General features: G+C 41.3%; 1 protein-coding gene across 13 annotated transcripts in view; it reads right to left on the bottom strand.

Moving 5' to 3' along the window:
- Positions 1 to 18,092, bottom strand: part of AKAP13 (A-kinase anchoring protein 13) — a 323,670-nt gene extending 305,578 nt beyond the window's left edge. For all 13 annotated transcript variants that reach the window (XM_044388388.3, XM_044388389.3, XM_044388391.3 and 10 more), the window contains exon 1: positions 18,044 to 18,092. The gene's annotated coding sequence lies outside the window, so the exon portion shown is untranslated. The remainder of the gene's footprint in view (positions 1 to 18,043) is intronic.
- Positions 18,093 to 26,305: the final 8,213 nt, after the last annotated feature.

Genomic DNA, 26,305 nt, shown 5'->3' with positions numbered 1-26,305 from the left:
CCCTGTAGGTTGCAATAGGCACCAAAGCTGAAGGGAGAAAATAGATAAAATTTTTTCTCTGAATTTCCTTTCGTATTTGGGTCCATTATTTTTACTTAGACTCAGGAATGAAAATTCTCTTTCCAGGCACACATCCTAGCAGGCTAATTATTAAACTTAGACTGCCACAAGCACTTTTGGCAAAGGAGCCAAAATAGTATGGTAGAATCCGTGAGCTTGGGACATAATATACAGAACAAGCAGGAGGAACAGCATAGGGAGAGGGAAAAGGAGACTCTCTGCTGAGCAGGGAGCCCAATACGGCGCTCGATCCCAGGACCCTGGGATCATGAGCTGAGCCAAACAAAGACAGACACTTAACTGACTGAGCCACCCAGGCATCCCCAAATGAAAACTTTTAAGATGATCTGAATTAGAAAGCACGAGAAAATTCAACATGAGTTCTATATATATGACCAAATGAATTAAGGAAGTGTAAGATTCATGAATGTATTCAATTACCTAAAAAGTATTTTCTTTTTTTTTTTTTTAAGATTTATTTATCTGACAGAGAGAGACAGCCAGCGAGAGAGGGAACACAAGCAGGGGGAGTGGGCGAGGAAGAAGCAGGCTCCCAACGGAGCATGGAGCCCAATGTGGGGCTCAATCCCAGGACCCTGGGATCATGCCCTGAGCCGAAGGCAGACGCTTAACAACTGAGCCACCCAGGCGCCCCTAAAAAGTATTTTCTTAACAAATATCAAAACAAATGGGAATGTATTTTAAGAAGAAAAACAGATCGTCAGGAGGAAATAAAATCACTAAGTTCTATGCAGGGAAGTGAAAAAACTACTGACGTGAAACCAGAAATCATTTCATATAAGTTATAACATTCCTGTACTGGTATTAAGAGAGAAACAGTCATCTGAGGAGAAGGGTAAGGAAAAAAACCTTATCATTAGAGGAGAAGAACTCAAAAAACTGCCCAGATCAGTCATTTGTGCAGTTCTGCTTAATTTCCCATGTCTAATTTGACAGAAACCTTGAATTTCATACAAAAGTGCTTAAGAGAAGGTTTATGGTCCTATTTCTGCAACGGTTTCTGTTGCAAGGCAAAAGGCTACTCAGCATTCATTTGCTGTGAGTTGAAGTTTTTGGTTCCGTATCCTTGAAATATACCATGCTGCGATTTACAGAGACGTCTCACGGTTTACAGTATTATACACTGGAGTAAAAGTACTATTTAAGAATCCCTATTAAGAAAATGATAGTTCTGTAGTGACTTTCAAGACGAGAATAAGCATATTCAAGTGAAGCAGGGGTAAATTTTACCTTATATGGATTATGTTTCAGTGAAACTTTAGTTTAAAAAACGATGTATGAAGAGAATCCAAAATCTTGCTAATTCTCTAGAATCTGGCATAATGGGTACACGGGGGTCAATTCTACGGTTCTATTTGAGGGGTTTTTTGAGTATGTTTTAAAATTATTATATAACATTTCTTGGGGTGCCTGGGTGGCTCAGATGGTTAAGTGTCTGCCTTAGGCTCAGGTCATAATGTCCAGGTCCTGGGATCGAGTCCCACATCGGGCTCTAGGTCAGCAGGGAGTCTGCTTCTCCCTCTCTCTCTGCCTCTCCCCCTGCTTGTTCTCTTTCTCTCTCTCAAATGAATAAATAAAATCTCAAAAAAAAAATTATACAACATTTCTTAAATTTAGGCAGACAAAACAAATTAGGCAGACAAACCACACCTACAGTCTCATGTCAGTGTTGAGCTGCTGAACAGGTTAAAATGTAAAGTGGCAGACAGAGACCTACACTGACCAAGTACAAAAACCAGGCAAGAGTTGCACAGATCTTACCAGCAGTCTTGGTCAACACTGGCCAATCCTCCATTTAACATGGTGCTTCTCTTCCCCCAAAACGATGATTTAACTCACCAGAATGAAACTACAACTGATGCCAGGAAAACTAAAATCTGTTTATTCTCAACAGGGCAGATTTTAGTAATCATTCAATGATATCCATATATTATTAATATGTACAGTTTTGTCACAAGTTCATCCATACATCAACAATCCAAATATTGCCTGCACAGAACTAACTTGTATGTGCATGCACAATGCCAGGTGCTGGGGATACAGCGATGAACAAAGCAGATAAAATGTACCCTCCAGGGGCGCCTGGGTGGCTCATTCGTTAAGCATCTGCCTTCGGCTCAGCGCGTGATCCCGGGGTCCTGAGATCAAGCCCCACATCGGGCTCCCTACTCTGCTGGGAGCCTGCTTCTTCCTCTCCCACTCCTTCTGCTTGTGTTCCCTCTCTCGCTGGCTGTCTCTCTGTCAAATAAATTTTAAAAATCTTATAAAGAAAAAAATGTACCCTCCAGGAGCTTATAACCTAGAGGAAATACAGACATAAGTTATTACCTTTTCCCCACCTAGTCAGGATGTACTGTGACAAACGAATCCTACTGAATTCGCCAGAAGGGAGGAAATGTACAGTGGGCAAAGACATAATGGAAACGTTAAAAAGGTGGGGCACCTGGGTGGCTCAGTTGGTTGGTTAAGCATTCAACTCTTGATTTAGGCTCAGGTTAGGATCTCGGGCTCCACACTGGGCGTGGAGCCTGCTTAGGATCTTTCTCCCTCTCCCTCTGCCCGTCCCTCTCTCTCTAATAAGAAAAAGAAAGAAAGAAGAAAGAAACTTTAAAAAGGTGGCAGAAAACAATACAACCCAAGATACTTACTGTAAACAGGAAAAACGATCATTCATCCCAGTTGCTGACACAGTATTTTAGAAAAAAACAAAACAGAACATTTAATTCTGTCCTTTACATTACTGCTCTAACCAGCTAGGTGTTTCCAGAAGAAAACAGCCTTCTTTTCTAACTTACATACATAACTTATCTTGGCCAAAAAACAACAAAGGTCTCAGGGGGTGCCTGGGTGGCTCAGCTGGTTAAGCATCTGCCTTCTGCTCAGGGTGTGATCCCAGGGTCCTGGGATGGAGCCCCCCAACGGGTCCCCTGCTCAGCGGAAAGCCTGCTTCTCCCTCTCCCTCTGTCTGTTGCTCCCCCTTCTTATGCTCTCTGTCAAATAAATAAATAAATAAAATCTTAAAAACAAAAACCAAAAAAACAAAGGTCTCCTTATTCAAAACGTAAAAATATATTATGCATAGCCATCCTTTAAAATAAAAGTGGCTTTAAATATTTAAATCAACCCCAATTATTCAAAGTTCACATCTAGCATTATTCAAGGTCAGCGGTACAATGTTCTTTTCAAATTATCAGACATCTTGGTGGAAAAGGTTGAAGTTTAAACCCTGGTATATTTAATGTTACAAAAAGGTTCAAAAGCCAATTTATCTCATCTTTAGGTTTTCAGATTTTCCAGAAGTGAAGGAAAGGGAAAGAAGAGAAAAGAAAAAGACCTGAAAACAACACTATTTGGTAGAGGGAAAAGTTCAGGGCTATTCCTATCTGGCCCCATTAAAAGAACAGATTCCTACTGATGATAAAAATTTAATCAAATACACATCCAAGCTTCAGAAATCTTCTTTTTGCCATCACATACTAAGGTTTCCCTGGCAAGGTCATCTAGATTCATGAAGAGGTCCCTCTGAATGACCGGACTATAAGCAATGATGAAAAGGAACTTGCACGTCCTGTCTTAGGAAATCACCCAGACACAATATTTATCAAATGGTTCTATTTATTGCTCTGTATTAGAAAAAGAAAGACATTTAAAGTGCAGTAATGTGGTTGGCAACAATAGCAAGAAAATAATTTAATTATTCCAACCAAAGTAGGAAGGAAGAAATCACTGCAACTTTGAAGAATCCTCACTGATGTTAAAATATCCTCTGTCCCACTTCATATCCAAAAGCATGAGTTTCACATCCTTCTCCGCCACCCTTGTAGCACTCAGTAAAAAGTTAACACATTATTTCACCAAACAAAAGAACTCAGGGGCAAAAGAAAGCAGTAATCTGCTCAAGGTGGCCCAGCTAGTTACGTGACAGAGATGCAGCTGAACGGGGTCTTGTCTCCTTCCAAGTCTTTTCCCCACTAAACAACTTTGCCAAGTAAAAACCATTTTATTGGGGGTGGAGGGGAGAGGAATCAAGTGACAAGTGGTAGTGAAGAAACCAGCAAAGTATTCAGTTACAAGGTTATTATCTCCTGAGCCAGGAGTAACAAAGAAAAGAATTTCCCCCAGAAATTAGCATGTATAATATACAGGACTATGCTCATCTGCCAGAGTGTCTGTGCCAATCCCTCCGTTCCCTCAAAACCCCCATAGGAATTAAGGACAGTTCACATTTAAAGGACTACAGAAAAGAAACATGCAACACAGTTCACTGAACCACCCAGGTTTTTTCCCGACCATCCTGAGCTCTTTCTTTCAGTTCACATAATTCCATTCCTTTGCATTAAGCAGAAGATGTACAACCAAAAAACGTACTTAATATAAGCTGATCTGAGCAAAGAGTGAGGGGATTGAGGAAAGATGTTTCATAGACTGCGTGGTGCAATACCGGCATATTTTTCTCACTGAAGACTTACTCCTTAGCACCCACCCTGAACACTCCTGTACTGCTAAAATAAACCTAAAAAACTGGTTTTTCAACTTCCAATAATAGATTAAACATGAACTAATTAACTGTTTGTAAAACACTCTGAAGACCTGAAAGAGTGTATAAATGTTAATTATTAATGTTGATCTACAAAACTCTTGCATGTGAAGTAAGATACAATTTTACTGGTAAGTTTCTGCTACTTTCCAGGCACAATCATAGAAGCCCAGCATGTTTTTAAGAATTCAGGAAAATTCTAAGAGCAGACCACAATGATTTTTCTATTTACAACATGAACAAGCCGGAATTTTAAGCTGGCTATTCTGGATATAATTATATCTGAGTAAAAAAAAAAAAAGTGACTTATGGCATATATAATAAAACTAGAGTATGTTTATAGTCACAAAGTCCTAAACGAAAATTATAGTTCATTGCCCTGAAAAAGGCAAAGTAAAATCTCTGAACCCCCATTTTTTTCATCAAAAAAGGTGCGAGGGGAGGGAGTAATACCTATCTTATGGGGTTCTTGTAAGGAATTAAGGGAATGTAAAGGAACGCACAATGCATAGGTAAGCACCTAGTTAAAGTTTTGTCTTTGTTATAGTGACTTCACGTTTTTAGAAAACACCTCTTAGGAACTAGCTTGCCTCAAAAGATCTTCCTAGACTGCAAATGTCTTTTAAAAACACACTATTTCCTGCTCCAGGCACACATACAGCACCACTTTAGCAGGAGAGCCGACGCGAAAGCTTCAGTCATTCCTGTCCACTGACCCATATAGATCCTTAATCCTCCATCAGAGAAAGCACCTCGGCCAGGCCCCAAAGGCCTCACGTGACCAAATGAACAATCAGAACTCTAGTTCTCAACTCCTGTCCCCACATTTTTTTCCTAAATAATTCCCAAACTGCAAGGTTGCATCCAGAGATCCTTTGTATTCTGAGCCCAGCCATGCCGTGCACAAAGTACCCAAGAGGCAAAAAACCATTTCCTTCCAGCTTGTAAAAAGTAACAGGAATTACTTCCACGCAATCCCACAATGGGCCTACCTTCTCCCACTCCAGAAATGCACCTACTTTACACAAAGCAGAACTCAACTGGCAAGACCAGGTAGGTGGATTTATTTACAGATACCATTCAAACGATACTGAGTGTTTTTAGAAGTGATGTACAAATTACAGAAAATGTCAAATTTGCAAAAAGCCCCTGACATCTATCCGTTTTAGCAGTTATCACCTGAGAAAAGGAATACTTCTAAAAAACTAAGTTAATGCTGATAGTCTTATTCAGATTTTTAAAAATATATCATGCGCCGTTCAATTTATCTCAAGTGACCTTCCGAGAGAATTTCAAGTGCTGAAAAATGTCCCTTTTGAACAAAACAGTGCCACATCTAGCCAGGTGGGGAGAACACGTGCTAACAATTTCCCCAGGAGCTGTTATGGACCCATATCAAAACCACCAACTACTCTCTTGCCTGATGGACCCCTGTGATCAAGGGCTCAACTTTTCAAGAGAACAGACCACAGTTAAAGACCCAGCTATGTGAAGAAGCAGTGTTAGCAACCACAAACAAATGAAATTCATCAACCCAAAAGCTCAACAACTGAGCAGGACTCTCCAAAAACACTAACTCCCTTTATTAAAAATAAGACTAGGGCGCCTGTCTGGCTCAGATGGTGGAGTGTGCGACTCTTGACCTCAGGGCTGTGCGTTCAAGCCCCATGTGTGGGGGGTGGGGGGGTAGCATCTACTTAAAAAAAAAAAAAAAGACTTAAGAAAAATATATACTTTGCAGAACATTTAAAAGGTAAGAAATACCCTACCTATCATCTCCTTGAACACAACTAAACAATCTGCAATACCCTCCTTCCAGACTCTCTTGTGTTGATTTATGTATATGTGAAATATACAAATGACACCCTGCATCACATTAAAAATTACAGATAGCCTCAGAAATTGCAAATGTACAACAGATTTCACTAATCATATTTTTCTCATGCTCAGAGGAGAACAGTGTTTATCATGTTTACAGTCCTAACTGACTTGGATTTAATAGGCAAGGTACAGTTTAGGCCACTACCTTCTTCCTTCACTCATTGGTAACCCCCCCTAGATATATCCAGCTGTTGTGGCTGTTGTTTACCACTGCCATTATTATTACTAGCTACCATGCCATGTGACCCTGCCATGTGCCAGGAGTTTATATATCTCTAATTCTCACAATAACCGCCCCTCTTCTCTATCTACAGTTCTCTAATTCTTATATCCAGTACAAACTCCATTCCCAAACTCCAGATTTGCATATCCAATTACTTACTGATATCTTCACTTAAAATCTCGCCAATCTGAAACTTAGCACATCCAAGAAATAGAAATAACAATTTTGTCCTCCCAAAAAACTCACTCACATCTTCCCCGTCCCCCCCTCAGGAAACCACAGCACCATTCACCCAGCTGTTCAAGGAAAACACCTGGGAATCATCCTGAATTGCTTTCTTCCCTTCGAAACCTTTTCCCAATCCATAAATAATCCTATCAGTTCTCTCTTCAAAATGTATACTGATTCCAATCACTTCTCACCACTTTCACGGCTGCCACCCTAACCCAAGCTACCATCTCCTTTCTCCAGAGTGAACTACTGCAAAATTCTTGGTCGCCCTGTTTCCACTACTGTTCCCTATGCACAGTGAAACTTTTAAAACCGAAATCAGCTCTTGTTATTCCTTCCTCAAACCTTTCAGTGGCTTCTCATCATCCTTAAAAGTCTCTGTGATGGGGCCTCTGCCTCCTATACATTACCTTTTGTGGCTCCTCTTCCTCGCCCCATTCCAGCCACACCAACCTCCCTGTTCATACTCCCACCTCAAGCTCTTTGCCCGATGTTCCTTCCGCCTGGAATACCTAGGGATCTTCAGGTGGCTTGCTCCCTTCACTTCCTTCAGTCTCTGCTCAAATCTCATCTCCTCCAGAAAGTCCTGTTTGACCACGCCAATTTCTGCTAATACTCTCATATTCTTCCTAAAACCATCACCCCTAGACATCACCAAAATTGTTCATTTATCTTTTTTTAAAGGATTTCATTTGAGAGAGAGACAAAGATAGTGACAGAGATAGTGAGAGAGAGCATGAGCAGGGAGGAGAGGGAGAGGAAGACTCCCTGCTGAGCAGGGAGCCCACCGTGGGACTCAATCCCAGGACCCCGGGGTCATGACCTGAGCCGAAGGCGCTTAACCAACTGAGCCACCCAGGCGCTCCCCTCTCTCGTTTATCTCCTTTTTCCCTTACAGAATGTCAGCTCCTTGATGGCAGCAACTGCCTCTTCTTTGTTACTGAATCCCCATCACCTGGATGGACCTTACATACAGAACAGGACCTGGAACAGGACCTTACATACAGAAGGCACACAAATGTGTTGAATAAACTAACAAACACTACAAGGGATGTTACATGCCCATTGTACAAAAGAGAAAACTGAGCTACCTAAAGCCACATAGCAAATAAGCTGCCAAATGCATCTGAAAGAACCAGTACTCTTCCATTGACTGAATTATACAGATACAATAAAGAACAAAAATGTAAAAGAATGCATTTCCGTATGAAAATATCAGACCACAGTGATTTTTCCCCTTCTGTTCATCACTAGGGCATTTCACATCTTTGATTAATCTTATGTATATACTATGTATGTCCCTCCTCACCTGGAAGATATCTACTTTTCTGTATTCCCCACCAGATAAGGGCCGAGCTACACACAGCAGACATTTAAGAAGTGTTTCTTTGATATTTATACCCCCCAATATTTGAAGAATCCTGCAACAAGACTTTCAGCACCACCAATAAAGTATACTCTTCAAAGAGACTTCGGTTTCCAACCATGATGGAGTAACTGGATCCAGACTTACCCTGCCAACACCCCCTCCAACAACTAGAAAAACAGACAAAATATACAAGGCAACATCTTTTAGACCTGGACGACAGGAGCAAAGGACTGCAATCCATAACAGAAGGGAAAAGATGAGATGGGCCCCACAACCAGCTTTCTCGGCCTAGAGGCACACTGGAACATGGTGCAATGAGGGCGATCCTGGGCAAAGCATGGCAATCTCGTCAAGTTGACAAATAAGACTTAAGAGTTTGGGAAGGCTGAGGAATCTCAAAACTCAGCACACAGAGGCCTCCTTGAATCTGATACTGAAGAAAAAGCTATACATGCATGTTGAAAAATGTACGGGGGCAGGCAAAGAATGACCCAAGAACCATAAGCTAAATAATCCCAGAGTTGGCGCAGGGCTGGCACACATTCATATTCTGACCAGTTAGGGCAGAGAACAGCCAATTCTTCAATGGAAACTAGAGTCTTCATGATTAATTAATGGAGTGAAAAAAGCCTTAGAGTAAAAGGTCCTCTAGACCAATCCTACAAAATTCAGAAATAAGCTTCAGAAATATCATGCAAATAACTTAACCCGCAAAAACAAAATCCAATCCTCTTTAAAACAGTGCCTCTCATATTAGGGATGATTCCTACCCCATGCCAGGGGACTTTCGGTGTGTCTGGAGGCAACTTTCGTTATCACAATGGCATCTAGTGGGCAAGGAATGATGCTAAACACCCTACAAAGCGCAGGACAGCCCCCAGAGAATTACCTGGCCCAAAATGTTAGTATGACCAAGGTTGAGAAATGCCACTTTAAAATAGCAAAATCCTTGGGGCGCCTGGGTAGCGCAGTCGTTAGGTGTCTGCCTTCGGCTCAGGGCGTGATCCCGGCGTTCCGGGATCAAGTCCCACATCAGGCTCCTCCGCTGGGAGCCTGCTTCCTCCCACTCCCCCTGCTTGTGTTCCCTCTCTCACTGGCTGTCTCTCTCTGTCAAATAAATGAATAAAATCTAAAAAAAATAAAAAAATAAAAATAAATAAATAAAATAGCAAAATCCAGCAATCAACAACTTAAAATTCACTATTTCCAGAATCCAAGAAGAAATCACTAGACACGCAAAGAAGAAAACTTGACCCAAAATAAAAGCCAGTCCACAGAAACAAACATCATGGGATTAACAGAAAGCTTAACAACTACTATGAGTATTATGGATATAATCAAGAATTTTTTAATGAACATAAGTAGGAAACAAATAGAAATAAAAAAGACTAGTAGCAAATTGAATCCAACAAGGTATGAAGAAAACATCATGACCAACCCAGGATTATCACAAGAATACAAGGCTAGTTCAAAGTTCCAAAATCAGACATCAACAGAGTACAGAAGAAAAAAATACATGATCGCCCCAAAAGACGCAGAGAAAGCCTTGGCGACATTCAATATCCATTCATGATAAAAACTCTCCACAAACTAGAAACAGGAAAGAACTTCAACTTGATAAAGGACACATACAAAAACAAACTATAAATACAGGCATACCTCGTTTTACCGCACTTCACAGATACTGCATCGTTTACAAATTGAAGGTTTGTGGCAACCCTGCACCGAGCAAGTCTCTGGGAACCACTTTTCCAACAGCATTTGCTTCACTTTGTGTCTCTGTGTCATATTTTGGTAAATCTTGCAGGAGTATTTCAAACTTGTGCATTGTGATTATATGTTATGATTATACGTGATCAGTGATGACAAATCACTGAAAGCTCAGATGATGGTTAACATTTTTTAGCAATAAAGTATTTTTAATTAGAGTATAGACTTTTTTAAAAACAGAATGCTTTTACACACTTAATAGACTACAGTATAAACACAGCTTTTACATGTAATAGAAAACCAAAAAATTAATGTGACTCTCCTTATTGTGATACTCACTTTATTGCAGTGGTCTCTCTAGAATATGCCTGTAACATCATACTTAAGGTGAAACACTGAATGTTTTCTGCTCCCTAACATAAGGAAAGGATATCCACTTTCAAAACTCCTATTCAGCATCATACTGGGGGTCCTAGCCAATTCAATAAAGTAAGAAATAAAAATATACAGCCTGCAAAGGAAGAAATCAAACTGCCTGTATTTGCTGATGACACTACAATCTATGCAGAGAATCTCAAAGAATCTACAAAAAGGCCTCTAGAACTAAAACTGAGTTTAGCAAGGTTGTAAGACACAAGGTTGGCATACGAAATTTAATCCTACTTCTATATGCTAGCAACTGGAAATTGAAATTTTAGAAGCATCATTTACAACAGCACCAGAAAACATGATACATATATAAATCTCACAAAATATATGAAAGATCCAATTACTAAAAACTACAAAACACTAAAGAAAATACCAAAAATGGTCCTGGGATATACCATGTTCATGGCTCAATATTAAGATATCAATTCTCCCGATTTACAGATTCAATGCAATGCCAATCAAAAATCACAGCAGGATTACAGAGATCAACAAGCTGATTCTAAAATGTACCTGGAAAAGCAAAGCAATTAGAATACCCAAAAACATTTCTGAAAAAGTATAATAATTACAGAAACCACATTAGCTGATTTCAAGACTTACTATAAACCTACAGCAATCAACAGTATGGTAATGGTGAAATGAAAGACTCAGATCAATGTAACAGAATACAGAAATAGACCTACAAGTATATAATCAATTGACTTTCAAAAAAGGTAATACAATAGAGAAAGTCTTCAAAAACCGTTGCTGGGGGCACCTGGGTGGCTGTGTGTTTAAGCGTCCAACTCTTGACTTTGGCTCAAGTCATGATCTCAGGATTACGAGATGGAGTCCCATATTCAGCTCCATGCTCAGTGGGAAGAGAGTCTGCTTGAGATTCTCTCATTCCCTCTCCCTCCAACCCTTCCCCCGCTCACACACATGCTCTCTCAAACAATAAAATAAAATAAAATCCTTTAAAAAAAAGTTGCTGGAACTACTGCTTATCTAAAAGCAAAAAAATAAATCTCAATCCATACCTTGAGACATTTAGAAAAATTAACTCAAAGTCAATCATAAACCTAAATGTAAAATTTTAAACTATAAAACGTCTGGGAAAAAGTATAGAGAAAGTCTTTTCGTTTAGGTCAGGCAAAGATTTCTCAGACACTACACCAAAAACATGATCCATGAAAGAAAAACAACTTCAACATTATCAAAATTAAGACTGCTCTTCAAAAGACATTAAGAGAATAAAAAGATAAGACACAGACTATGAGAAAGTATTTGCAAACAATAATCACGTATCTGATTCTAGAATATATAGAGAACTCTCAGGGCACCTGAGTGGCACAGTCAGTTAAGCGTCCGACTCGGTTTTGGCTTAGGTTGTGATCTCAGGGTCTTGAGATCAAGCCCCACATGGGGCTCTGCGCTCAGTGTGAGTCCGCTGAAGACTCACTCTCACTCTGCCTCTCCCCCTGCTCCTCACCCCCTCCCCCCACTCTTGATCAAGCATGTTCTCTGTCTCCCCCTCTAAAATAAATCTTCAAAAAAAAAAAAAGAACTCTCAAAACTCAATAATAAAGCAAACAATTCAATTTTTTTAATGGGTAAAAGATCTGAACAGACACATTCCCGAAAAATGGCAAATAATCACATGAAAGGATGCTTAACATCATTAGTCACTAGGCAAACGAAAATAAAAAGTCTACATTCTGTATGACTCCATTTGCACGACATTTTGAAAAGGCAAAACACCACTGAGAAAGAAAACAGATCAATAGTGTCCAGGTCTGAGAGTGGAAAACGGGTTGACTACAAAGGGGCTTCGAAAAATTTGTTTTGGGGGATAAAGGAACCATTCCATATGTATCTTCATTGAAATAGTGGTTATGTGAATGTCTACATCTGCCAAAACTCAGAGAATGCTACTGAATTTTACTGAATATAAATTATACATTAAAATAAATCAGAAAATAAAGACTAAAGAGAAAACAATGACTGAGTAAACCCTGATTTTGCCCTGGTTAAAAAAATTTTTAAAACAACTATAAAAAGATATTTGCAAGACAAATAGGCAAAGTTGAATATGCACTGAATACTGTTAATAGAATTGTTAATTTCCTTGATGTGACTATTTCATTTGGTTATGTAGAACACTAACCTTTTCTGTAAAAGGCCAGACAGTAAATAAAGTGTGGCTTTGTGGGCCACATGGTCTCATAACTATTCTACTGTGCCTGCAGCACCAAATCAGCCACAAACAAATGAGCATTGCTATGTCCCAATAAAACTTTATTTACAAAAACAGGCAGTAGGCGAGATTTGGCCTGAGAGCTATAGTTTGAGGACCACTCATGTAGACAAAACTACAATGACAGAAAGCAGACAAGTGGTTGCCCATGGTAAGGTAGGCAATGCAGTAAGGGTTGAGGAACTGGCCAGACAGTTGCAAGGGCAATTTTCTGGAATGATGGAAATGCTCCTTATTTTGATTGTGCTGTTATCAGCTTGGATACATTTGACAAAACTCATCAAACTCTATATACTTAAAACAGGCACATTTTATATTATAAACAGTATTTCAACAAACTTTTATTTAAAAATGTACTTTTTCCAGGGGATAGCATCAATACTGTGAAAAGCCTAGCCTCTGGAGCCAGAATTATCTGAGTTCAAATTTTAGCTTAATACCTACGTGATCACTGTCACTTTGGGTCTGTTTCCCCATACTTAAACAGCTTAACAATGCCTGCCTCATAGCTGCTGCTTTTTTTTTTTTTTCCCCAAAATTAAATAAGAAATGTAAGTAAGACACACAGTATAGCATCTGGCACAGACAAGGCACACTCCCGATTTGAATAAACAATTAAAAAAATTATTTTAGAAAATGAGTCAGTAGACATCAGATAACTACAGTAGCTTCTTTTGTACTATTAAAATATTCAGACATTCTTTGTTCGCTGTTTATTGTGGTTTAACCTGACTTCAAGAACTGGCATCCAACGTCAGTTCCTATGATTTCACAGTAACTTGGGTCTAACAGCAAGCACCGTGAACTGAAATTTCTTCAGAGTTTAGAAAAATAATCCATGACAAATATGTAGTAAAAGGAAAACTGAGAAGAGCCAAAGAAAAACATATCAATTTTCCCAAGCAAGGAAAATGACAATAATTAGAGCATATTTTAATTATCTTTTATTTAAAGAAAGAAAAGAAAAGAAAAGAAAAGAAAAGAAAAGAAAAGAAAAGAAAAGAAAGACCAACATAGCTGGATAGTTTCCTCTTTTCAACTAGGATTTGAACTTTATCCAAACCCACAGCCAACCAATAAAGTTACAAAATGACATAGCATCTGTATAGTATTTTACCGTATAAGTTTCTCCCAACAGTAGTTATGTGATAGGAGATGATTAATATTAAATTTGCTTTTAGTTTACAAGGCTCTTATGTTTGAGAGAGATGAAGTGGCTTGCTCAAGGACACACAGTCAATAAACGGCCAAGTCTGGATGTGAAGTCAGACATGTGGCTCCATATCATGTGCTTTTTTTTTAGTAGAGATTACCATCAGAGAATCAATCTTGGGTTCTACAAAATTCTTTACATAACTCCTACATGCTTTTCCCTAACTTGACATCTTTAGTTGTCTAAAAGACAAATCGATGACAGTGTGACATACCTACTTAATTCCTAACCATTCAGGAATAACTGGCCATTTTGGACAGTAGAGGCTATGACCAAATACGGGCTTATGATATTATCAGAAGTGAAAATTCAAAAACATGGTTTCCAAAAGAAGAGCCTACAAAGTGACATAAGTGGTTAATTCCTCACACTTCTTCCTTTTCCCCAACCCAATACCAACATCACAAAAACACAGATACCCACCTTTGCCAGGCTCTGAACACAGCTCTGAAGAGCTAAAAAAAGGAAAGCACACTACTGTTCCACATAAACCTTCATACAATCACAGTATCTCAGTACCAGGCAGTCCAAATGAGTTATCTATTCATCTTCTATTTATTATGTCCCAATCAACCCACAGGTGGACTTCAAGACCATAAATGGGGGGACATATGAAGAAGACTAACATCTTCCCCCTCTCTCCTCATTTACAGTGGTAAGACAAGCTGACAATAACTCAGGAGCACTGCTTCCAAATGGACCCCTGTCCCAATCAGTAATAATCAAGTCTATTCAAGTGCACTTAAATATTAACTTTAAAAGAAAGGATTATCAAAAAGTCCAAGTTTATTCATCTAGCTTTGTCAGGTATGTTTTTTCTTTGATCTGTGACTCTGATCAGATAAAATTTTTGAAGGTTTACTATAACCTCCATGTCTAACTTTTTACCCTTATTTTATAAGAAAACTAATGGAAAGATGAGATTCAATATACAGAAATGTCCTGATTACAGGTTCTAGAATATATCTACTCCATTTGGCACTGTGAATAGTGTAAACTGAATTGGTATAACAGATTTAAATCACTGCTTCCTCCCACAAATGGTGGCACCTTCAAAGGTGTTATCTTGAAGGGGAAGTGAGCGATTTCCTAACATCGCTGACTTGTGCTAACACTGTATTAACCCCCAGTCCAGTTCTATCTTACACGTGTTTGAAAAATGTAGTCATAATCCCTATCAATTATTTTTCAAGACTGAAGTAAAATAAGGTACAAAAGCTGGAACTGACTAAATAACTCGGATATCCTATTACAAGTGTTGAAAACAATCCATCTCTCACCATTTCCTAAACACTAGAAATGCATAGTGGACTATGCATTTCCCATTCAAACACTCTGCAAATCCCATTCAAACACCTGTTAAGGTCATGAGAAGAAAACAGTTTCTATTAACATTCAGTTCGACTAGCTCCTTTAAAACAAAACAAAACAAAAAACTGCATTCAACTAAAGACACTCAATTCTCAGAAGGATTCCTTCTTTATGAAAGAAATAGCTAAACTCTAAACCCAGAAGCATCAGACTTCTAAAACTGCTTCAAATTACATGAAAAGGTATCAAAATTATTATCATTACAACTACCAGGTAATAGGCACCTACTTAATGTCTGGCACAATACGAAGTACCTCACATAGTTTCAGTTATTCCAAAGAACCTGCAAAGTATGTTACTACACCTTTCGGTAGGACACAGAAGATCTGAGGGATTAAGTGACCTGCTCAAGGCTCACAACTAGTGCATGGAAGTGTGGGGATCGGAACTCAAATGTACTTAGCTACAAAAAATGTGTATTCTTCAAAACTGTGCTACCTCCCCATTTCACCAAAGAATAGGTAGAGATATGAAATGATTTGTCCAGCAGTCTTAATCATTTCATCAGAAAAGGGAGAAAACTTCTAAATAAGAACATTTTGAAAATCCAGCACACTATTTAAACTTCACTTCTTTTCAAGGAGTAATTAACAGATAAAAAGAGAGGTTTGAAATCCTTTTAAAGTAAACTAAATGTCATCACAGATCTGCAAGTGAACCGTCATTTTGGACAAGTTCCCAGAGTTAGTGGTTCTACGTGCACTACCACTAGCTTAGTACAAAAGCACTTCACCCATTTCAAACACATACTGAACACCTGCACCGTGTTAAGGGTCCTTCCTGGCAAAGAGAGGACAAAACGAAGTAAGAACTAAGGCCCATCACAGCCCTCAAAGAGTTAACAGACTAGAGGAGTCCATTTATACTACATATACAGTTACCATTAGTCAGGCAAATAAATGAAGTGTGTGAGAAATCCTAAAACAAAAGTATGTATAACATGGTATCACAGCTCAAAGAAGAAAAGCAACTGGCCTACTTGTCACGTTTTGCGGTAAGTAGTATTTGTTTACACGACATCCCTCCCTGACAACCCTTCCAACCTCTGTCAACCTCCATCCACACAATCGTCCCACCTACGCATACACAACTGCACAACCAGGAAGGGAAGCTGTAAGAGCAAGAATTGTGACTCCTCAAAGTGACCTTGTTGTTGCAGTTTAAAAGTACAATGCTTATGCCATAAAGACATTTGTCTCTAGCTTCATCAGGTGAAGAAAGTTGATTTTTTAAAGCAAAACAAGGCCAACCGACCTAGAAAAACCCAACACTTCCCCACATTACTCACTTCGAATGAGAAATCAAACTGACACACAGTATTTCTCAAATTTTTCTTTTTAACATAGCAGGTGGCAATGGGATATAAAAACGGATTTTAACACATTCTGGTCATTTTGTTCCACTACCAACCCGACAGACACTTAAGCTAGTTCCACCTGGGGGACTTAAACATAAGCCAAATTATTCTCACACCATAAGCCAAATGAACCAAAGTCAGTAGAATCGAACCCCAAACCTGACAAGGCTTGTATTTAATGCAGCCTGCAAATCTCCCAAGAGACCAAGGAATACAAGAACTAGAACAGTGATTTATCTCAGCTGATCATAATTCCTTTACAAACTTAAAAAAATCATCTTTCAAAAACTGCACGCAGCATTTGTTCTGATCTGATCCAACGGTTTAGAAAAATAGAATAAGATGCTTCTTCAGAAAACAAAGGGGGGGGGGGTGTATTGGAATAAGAAAAAAAGGGCACACTGCTTTTTCCTTTAGTTGTATATGCCTGAGGCAATAAACTCCCAAAATAACTTCACCCAGGAGTGTAAAAGCTGAGAACGAACACCAAAATATTGCTCAATCCAACTTTCATTGTGAATTCCTCAGTTCAGAGTAACATTTAAAAACTTAAATGTGATGAAATCATTTTGCTGTAAAAACTACGTGTTTCCAAAAAAACAAAAAGTAAAAAAAAACTGTCTATCCTTTCTTCTAGGTAAGAAAAATTGAGGGTTTTCCTCATTAAAAAAAACAAAACAAAAAACAAACCTCTTCTCATATTGGTTGACTTTGCAAAAAAAAAAAAAAAAGTGTCAGTAAGCCAAAAAAAAAAAAAAAAAGATAAGAAAGAAAGAAAGAAAAGAAATGTTTTGTTTGGTCTCAAAGTATGGCTGCACTTGAACTCGGTGGAGAGCGGAGCCCGCTGCACAGTCCCAGAGCGGGTCCCCTCCGGCGGCGCGGCCCCGACTCGCGCGGCCCAGGAGCGGGCGTGGAAGGCGCCCCCCGAAGGCGGGTGCGGCCCGGAGTATTTACCGTCCGCGTCGGCCCGGGGGAGCCGCTCCCTCGCCTCCGCAGCACTTGTTCGCGGAGCCGGGCAACAGGAGGTACCCTCGAAGGGGCGCGGCTCCCGGCGCCCGGGGAGCCGGCCTCGCCCGAGGGGACCCCCGCGGCCGCGCCCCCCGCCCCGGGAGCGGCGACGGCCCCGAAGCCGGGCTGCGGGAGCGGGGAGGCGCGGCGCGGCCCCGGAGCAGACAATGAGCGTGGGGGCGACGTGGGGGGAGGAGGGGGCCGGGGGGCGCCCCCCACCGCCCCGTCATCCCCGCCCGCCCCCTGCTCGCCCCGCCGCCCCGCCCCCCTCCCGACTCCGGTCCGGGCCCCGGCCCCGAGGAGCGGCCGCAGGGGGAGGGGCCCGCGCGCCTGGCCCGCGACCCCTCCCCAAATCACAAAACTTCCCCCAACTCCGCCAACTAAGTTGCGCTCTCACCGTGAGGCGCCCGGGGCTCCCCCGCGGGCCCAGCCGGAGCAGCTCCGCACCTTCGCCGCCGAGAAGGACAATAGGCAGCCGCTCACCCGGCGGCGGCGACGGCTTGAGGCAGCGGCGGCCGAGGCGACCAGCAGGCACGGCGGTCTCAGCGGAGCCCAGTAGCTTCACCGCGGTTGCTCCGGCTCCGCGCTGGCCCTGCACACAGCTCCAGCCCTCCCGCGCATGCGCCACAAGCCGCTCGGGCATGGGCGGGGCACCTGGGGAGGGTAGTAACGCCTACGAGCCCTCCCGTGAGTAAGCGCGGAGCCAGGGTCCGCGAGCTGGGATTGCACTGAAGAGCTGCCCATCAAGCTCCGGGAAGCCAATAGGAAAGCACCTGGGCGGTGCGTTCAGGTTGCTAAGGAAGGCTGAGGTTGCACGCCGCTGCTGTGCGGCGGCAAAGTGATCCGAGCTGGGTGGCTGGCCGAGGCTTCTCTGGAAAATGCCCACCCACCCTCTCGTCTCCGCCCCGTCTCCGGAAACCGCCCTGCCTCTGTGTGCCAGTGCTTACCTGACTATAGCAGTTACCCACAAACGTACTGAAATGATTTACTCATCTATTTACTTCCACTTGCAATCAGAAAGTGGGGTTTAGTCTTCTGTGGGTCAGTGCCTCTGAGCGTCATTTTTAGGCATTCAACAAGTGTTTGGATGGATGGATCATTGCACGCAAGGCTGGCTCTCTGGCGGCATGAGGATTTTGACAGGGCATTCCATGAACTTTTGGCTACTCAATCACAATCTTCCAGTTGCAAAGGACCTCAGAAATCCTCTGGTGGCGTTTGAGAAACAAAGTGTGGTCCGTTGGTTCGAAGAAACTTCATTTTGATAGGTGTGTGTCTGTGTGTGTCAGTGTGTGTTTCACTGTATTAGAAGGAAATACGCCTATCATATCAGACCATTATTCATTGATGTTATTTCGTAGATCAAATAGAAAGCTATTAAAAATGAATCTAATTAAAGAAAAATATTAAGTAAAAAAAATGACACTTTATATGCAGTTGAAGACCGTGCAAATTGGTAGTGATTGAAGTAAAAACAGTTGTTACCTAGGGGTAGAAGGATTATTGGCTGAGAAGGAACAGAAGGGAGAATGGAAGTGCTCTTTATTTTGATCTAGATGGTGGATAACAAAGTTATAGACATATATGAAAATTCATCCAGCTGTGCACTTAAGATTAAATGCTTTGCACAGTTTACACATATATTTTGTATGTCCATTTAAAAAATACTGGTATAGGATGTGGCAAAAGGAAGGGAGGAAGGAAGGAATGGAGGGAGAAAGAGGATGGAAGGAAGAGAGAGAGTATGGACTGAGAGAAAGAAGAAAAGAGAAAAAAAGAGAAAGAAAGAAAAGAAAAGAAAGGAAGGAAGGAAGAACATGAGTCTTTGAAAACCCTAGCCCAGGGAAGCTCTCCACCAGACACTGAATACCTGAGAGAGGGGTATTGTATTTACTACATGAATCAGTCACTTCCATTGCGGGGTGACTTTAACTCTTAGAAATGTTCCTAGCCTTTTCCTAGTTCACCTTCACAGAAGGAAAAACCAAGGCCAAACATTCCCAGTGCTTCACGTGAAACTATCTTCCAACTATGTCGTCGTGCTGCCCACCCACCTCAACACTCACTCTACTCTGTCCTTGCCAATATTTGAAAGACAGCATGGAGAACAGAGTCTCCTAGATCCTAGCCCTGACTCTGCCACAAAGGAGCCCACCATGAACAGGCCATTCCTCAAGAGCCTCGGTCTCCTGGAAAGCAAGGGAGCTAACCCAGAAAATCACTTAGACTGTCATATGTGATAATCCCAGGGTCTTCTCCTAGAGCCTGGCTGCTCCGTTACAAAGGCAGCAGCAGATAAATGTTACCATGTCATCTTTCTAGTGACTGCTGACAACATCATTCCCTGCTCCCCACCTCAGCAGAATTTACACCTTTCCTGTGGGCTGCATGCTGCACCCAGTGGTCGCGAGCCTAGCACTTTTCAAAATTTACTGTGCTACAAATCACCTGGCCGATTTTGTTATATGTGGATTCTGACTAAGAAGGTCTGGGGTGGGATCCGGAATTCTGCCTATCTAACAAGCTCCCAGCTGATACTGATGCTGCTGGTCTGGGACCCTACTTTGAGAAGCAGGGTCTTCTCTAGATTTTCTGGACAGCTGAGCTCTTTGTCTTCTCTGGGAAGCCCTAAGGAAACATGCTTGGCTGCCCTATCTAAAATAACCCATTCTCCACTAGTCCTTCTCATTCATATGACTCAAATTGTTCCATAGCATTGATGCCACTCTGAAAATAGCTTATTTGTGTGTGTTTATTACCTCTCTCTCCCCACTATAATGTAAGCTCCCCAAAGTCTGTTTCCTTACCCCCCTTTCTCTTGCATCTATCATAGTGCCTGTGGGAACCGGAAGAACTCAAAACGTCTGCATGAGTGAATTTGTACAGACTGAGCTATTGTGAGGGGTCCTTAAACCGAGTGTCCCCGATACTGAAGATTTGGTCTTCCAAAGTACACCAAATATCTCCGTCCAGTGTGCCCATTTCACCAGAAAGTGATATGGGGTTTAGTGATTTCCTCACTTCCCTTGAGTAACTTTGTAAGACAAGAAAGATGCTAGGGCCTGATCAAGCACCAGGAGGATTCTAGATCTCAGTACTATCTGTCCAGTTGACTTACATCTCTTGTTAACTTTAAAAATAACACTGCCATTTGTTTTACCAGCAAAAAATAAGTTTATTCAAAAACAGCAGAGAATTGCAATTTAGGTCACACAAGCTACAACAGAACCATAGGCAAATTGCACAGCAAAGGAGAGGAATGTTCTTTCCTAGAGAAAAGGGGGGGTGGGGAAGGCTGTTATAAACAAAAAGTCCCATGGAGTAAACTGGGAGTTCAAAGTATCGTGGCATTTCATTGGCTGAGTTGTGATGGCCTCTCATTGGCTGGGCTGTTGCCAGGGGAGGAGGAAGCCCTTCTTCCTCCTGCTGGGATTGTAAAGTAGTATCGCTGTGCAAGGTCTGGCTCTTGCTGTTGGATCTGCAACTGACAAGAAGTGGTAGGGCATAAGGGCTACCCCTGCCCATCCCCTGACTCCATTCTAAGTGAGAGTTCCTTTTATTAATTTGCACACTCTCTAATTGATTGATGCATGTTCTAATATCTAAAACTGTAACAAGGATAAACCCCATTTTACAGAGAGTCCCTGGTAATGCTGATGTAAAGGAAAAACAAAATTAACACAATCGTAAGAACATGAATTTCTCTTGAGACCATGGTTTCTAAAATGTCCACTTCTGTAAGAAAGGAAGCACTAGAACAAACTTGTCTCAGGGCTCTTCTTTCACAGCAGAGGACATTTTAATGCTTTTGTTGTATGCATAGTACCCTAATGTTGTTTTGAGATGATGTCCATTTTCGGCCCTTTGTGTGGAGTGAAGCCAACTCCACCCACAACCCCAATTCCCTGACTTCAGCTTGTGATCAGACCTGAACCAGTTAATGCATTATATACACAGGCAACAATTATTAGTTCAGAGTTGGGCATTTGACCCCAAACACACCAATGAAGGACAATAGGAGTAAATTCTACCCTTTCTTTGAACTACCAGGGTAGCTGATTTTGTTTTTCTCAAGTGGTACTTGGAAGGATATGCTTGTCAGCCATCTTGTCACCACGGGGAAAGAATCTCTTCCAATGGAGCCAGCATGGTGGAAAGGTAGAGAAATGAAGAAGAACAATGTCCAGGTGAGATTGATTGAACTGCTGAATCTAGCAATATCTGCAGCTAGAACAACACATAGAGTTTTCAATCGTGTAATCCAAAAAAGCTAAGCCAGAGTGGAAATTTCTGTCACTTGCTTCCACAAGAGTTGTAGTTACCACAACACCCGTGAGCTGATGATCACTGGTCAATTCCCTGACTGGTTTCTCAATTCAATTAGCAAGTAGATTAGCTATTGGGAGTTTATCATGGGCCATGCCTCAGGCTTGGTCCTGGGATTAGAGATGAAGAATAAGGTTCTCACCTTGAAGGAACTCACAGTCAAATGAGGAAAAAGGACACGCAAACCAGCAAGGAGTCAGAAGTGTAAGTGCCCTGATACAAGCAAATTCAGCGTCCTGGGGGCACAGAGAGAAGAACTTCTGCTTACGGAGTGAGAGTTCGAGGGAGCCGTGGGAAGGATGTGACAGTAAAGCCAGGTCTTGGAGGACAATCAGCTGGGTAAAGAATGGGAGGGTGGTGCAGGAGGCTGGGGTGTGTGTGCACAGGTAGCAGAGAACATTCTCAGGAAAGGAAGAGCAGCTTCAAAGACATGGAGGTATGGGAAATACAGCACACGTAGGAAACCAGAGAGGGAAGGAGTAGAAGTATGGCCTTTATTCTGAAAGGCCAAGAGGAATCTTCAAAGATTTTAAGTGACGAAACGATGATGAGAACAGATTTTCATCTTAGAACGATCACCCTAAGCCCCCAGTGCTTAGGCTAAATTTTAGTGGGGGATGAGGATGAGGGTGGGGGGATAGGGAATTCTCTGAGAGAAACCTGGCCCCAGGTAAGAGGTTTTGCAGTCCAGAACTAAGTGTTCACTTCTTGGGTGGCTGAGGGAAGCTTCCTCTCTCAATGGCAAGCCCAACACTGTCTAACGGATGGTGAGCCACGTATGTGATTTAAAATTTTCTACGAACCACGTTTAAAGAGTAAAAACAGATGAAATGAATTTTAATGATATTTGATTTAACCAAATATATCCCAAGTATTATCATTTTAATGTGTGATCCATAAAAAAATTACTAATAAGGCATTTTACATTCTTTTTATCATGCTAAGTCTTCAGAATAATCCAGCACACCTCAGTTCAGACTTGCCATGTTTCAAATGCTCGAAAGCCACACGGATGACTGGTGGCTATTGTACCAGATAGTATGGGTCATGTTGATTGATTCACATATAGAGTCTCCATCTGGGAATTTGTTCCAAACCACAACATGTGGCTGGAGCCATCATTCCCCCACCGTACCTCCTTCACTTATATTACCTCATTTATTTTGCACAACACTGGGCTGGCGCTATTATCCCCCTTTTAAAAGTCACTCAGGCTTAGAGAGACTAAGTAATTTGTTCCAAATCACATAGCTACTGATTGGCACAGCTTATCTTCCAAGGGTTGAAAACTAAGGAAATTTACTAAATCCAATTTAGATGGCACACTTGGGTTCTCTCACCAGCCCTCCCCACCATCTCCATTTGGAATTGTAAGGGCTCAGCCTATCAACAGAGTGGGTGCTTAGGAAAGAGCTGTTTAAGCAATCGATCCCTTGTTCAGAATACGTGACTATCACAAGTTTCAGAAATTCTGCGGGCAGAAACTAAACAATGTTGAAAAAATGAAACACTTACATGTTGAAGTACGGATAAATGCATAGTCAATAGCATTTATCATTACGATTATTGCCACCTTAGTATTAACATTTTTAGGGACCTTGATGTGCACTCATCGTAAATAGTCCTCTAAAAAGCTTTTGCGGGTTTACATCCCTGCTCTTAGGGTGTCAGAGTGCCTCACCTCTCTGACTTAAGTTCTTCTTGTACTAGAAAGACCAGGGCTTCAGGCACCTGGTTGGCTCAGTGGGTGGGAACATGCAACCCTTGATCTCAGGGTTATGAGTTCTAACCCCACGTTAGGTGTAGAAATTATTTAAATAGAAGGAAAGAAGAAAAAGAAGGAAGGAAGGAGGGAAGAAAGAGGGAGAGAAAGAGAGAGGGGGGAAAGGAAGGAAGGAAGGAAGGAAGGAAGGAAGGAAGGAAGGAAGGAAGGAAGGAAGGGAAGAAGGCTGGCCGGCCAGGGCTTTAGAAGCAGCCAGGGCTAGGTTTAAATCCTGGATGCTCAAATTCTTTGTAAAGTGATCACTCCTACCCACTAGCCACACAACTGCAAATTCATAAAACAACATGTACATAACCCTTAGCACTTTGCCTGGCACACAGTGTTCTGCCAACTTTAAATCCCTTCTCCACTTCTAACCTCTACAGACAATGACAGTCCAGGAGTAGATCTGATGATGCAAAAAAAAAAAAAGTGCTATTAGAGAAATTCAGGGAAACATGTACCCCACCACAATTATAATAGAAAATTTCCAGCAGGGGCGCCTGGGTGGCACAGCGGTTAAGCATCTGCCTTCGGCTCAGGGCGTGATCCTGGCGTTACGGGATCTAGCCCCACATCGGGCTCCTCTGTTATGAGCCTGCTTCTTCCTCTCCCACTCCTCCTGCTTGTGTTCCCTCTCTCGCTGGCTGTCTCTATCTCTGTCAAATAAATAAATAAATAATCTTTTAAAAAAAAAAGAAAGAAAGAAAATTTCCAGCAAAAAGTGCATATTGTCATGCACTGACATCTCCAATAGATGTGGCAGCCACCTTGTCTGCCCCGAAGAGTTTCCAAGCCTTTAATTAATATACGCCGGATAGCCTGCTTAGTGATGGAACAATTTATTTAATTTCAGAAACCTTGCTTTTCTTCATAACTACCCTTCCAATAATAGATTTGCTTGAAGGCTGCTCATGGGTTCAAGTGAAGCTTCTAAAGTCATTACATTTCCAGCGGTAGAAGAGTTAGGGGCCGTTGGATTGATGCGAGGGACAGAAACACTTAAGTCTCGGGATGAAGGGAACACCCTGGCCTTGAAAGAAGTTACGGCCATATTTCTCAGTCTGGAGTCAAGGGGATTTCATTTTAGGGATGGAATAGGGTTTATCTATTAGACTCCCTCCCCATCACTGGAAAGGAAAACCAGAGTCACTTTTTGATTCGATTAGGTGTGGTTTGCTGTTTACTTTGAACATGGGTTCTAGTTTGGGGAAGGTGGAGACTGTTATTCTGATCCCAGAAAGATTTATGGGCTGGTTCAAGAACCACACATTTCATCCTATTGCTTTTCTCTTTATGCCCAGCCTTTTCCAGTTTATTCAGCTGCTCTCATAATTATCCCCAATTATTTATAATGGTAGGCTTTTGAAGCTGGCGTTAGAGAAACATCATGTTTTTTGAGCCCTTAAACAGCATTTAATAGAAACAGAGGCCAGCAACTCATGTGAAGCCCAAACTTGGGTTTGCTTGGGCAGATTTTTTTTTTAATTTTGTTTTCATCTTTAATATAATATCTTCACCCAAATTACATGGCATTTGCAATATTAAAAGAAATTTTCATTTGCACACAACTGTACCAATAACTACAGTTTCAGTATAGCTTCAACCAGCTTTCTTCTTCTTTTTTTTAAGATCGTATTTATTTATTTGACAGAGAAAGAACGAGCACAAGCAGGGGGAGCAGCAGGCAGAGGGAGAGGGAGAAACATGCTCCCCACTGAGCAGGGAGCCGGATGTGGGGCTCAATTCCAGGACCCTGAGACCATGACCTGAGCCAAAGGCAGATGCTTAATGACTGAGCCACCAAGGTGCCCCATCAACCAGCTTTTTTTTTTCAATAGAACAAATATACTACTTGTACTTTTCATGTTTTTCGTCTTACAGTATATAGATTCCCAGATACCAAAGTACTTCAGAAAAAAGCAGGGCAATTCACTGTGATTGAGTCAGACCCTTATTTTCTTCCCTACTTTTTATTATCCACGTAGAGTTCATATTCAAACATCACCAGCTGTCCGCATAAGACAACAAGTTGTCTTTACAGCTTTGCTTATTTTTTTCATGGGAGAATCTGATCAAGGCTCATGCTTTGCATTTATTAATAATGACTCTTTAAACTCCTTTAATTTGGAAAGGTTTCCCTTTTTTTTTTTTTTTGGCTTTTGCTTTTTGTCTTAGATGATCTTGGCTTATTTGACCTTATTTAGGTCAATTGTTTTTTAATTTATTGCACAATCTGAATTTTGTTTTATTGGGCCCTCCTTGGTAGAATCAGGTTAATTTTTTTTTTTTTTGCAAGAATACTACCTAAGCAATGTTATATCCTTATTGCATCCCATTACAGGGGTCTGTTTGGCTCATATTAAACCAATTTCTTTTAAAATGCTACCCTTCTTGAGGGGTGTCTGGCTGGCTCAGGGAAGAACATTTGGAAGAGCATTTGACCCTTGATCTCAGGGTCGTGAGTTCAAGCACCACGTTAGGTGCAGAGATTACTTAAATAAATAAAACTTAAAAAAAAAAAAGCGCTACCCTTGAAAACATTAGTTTCTGGAACTCTTCCTTAGAAAA

This window comes from Ursus arctos, unplaced genomic scaffold (genome assembly GCF_023065955.2).
Source record: "Ursus arctos isolate Adak ecotype North America unplaced genomic scaffold, UrsArc2.0 scaffold_28, whole genome shotgun sequence".
Classification (NCBI taxonomy): domain Eukaryota; kingdom Metazoa; phylum Chordata; class Mammalia; order Carnivora; family Ursidae; genus Ursus; species Ursus arctos.
The sequence above is the reverse complement of the archived record's forward strand: the minus strand, read 5'-3'. Positions and strand labels throughout refer to the sequence as shown.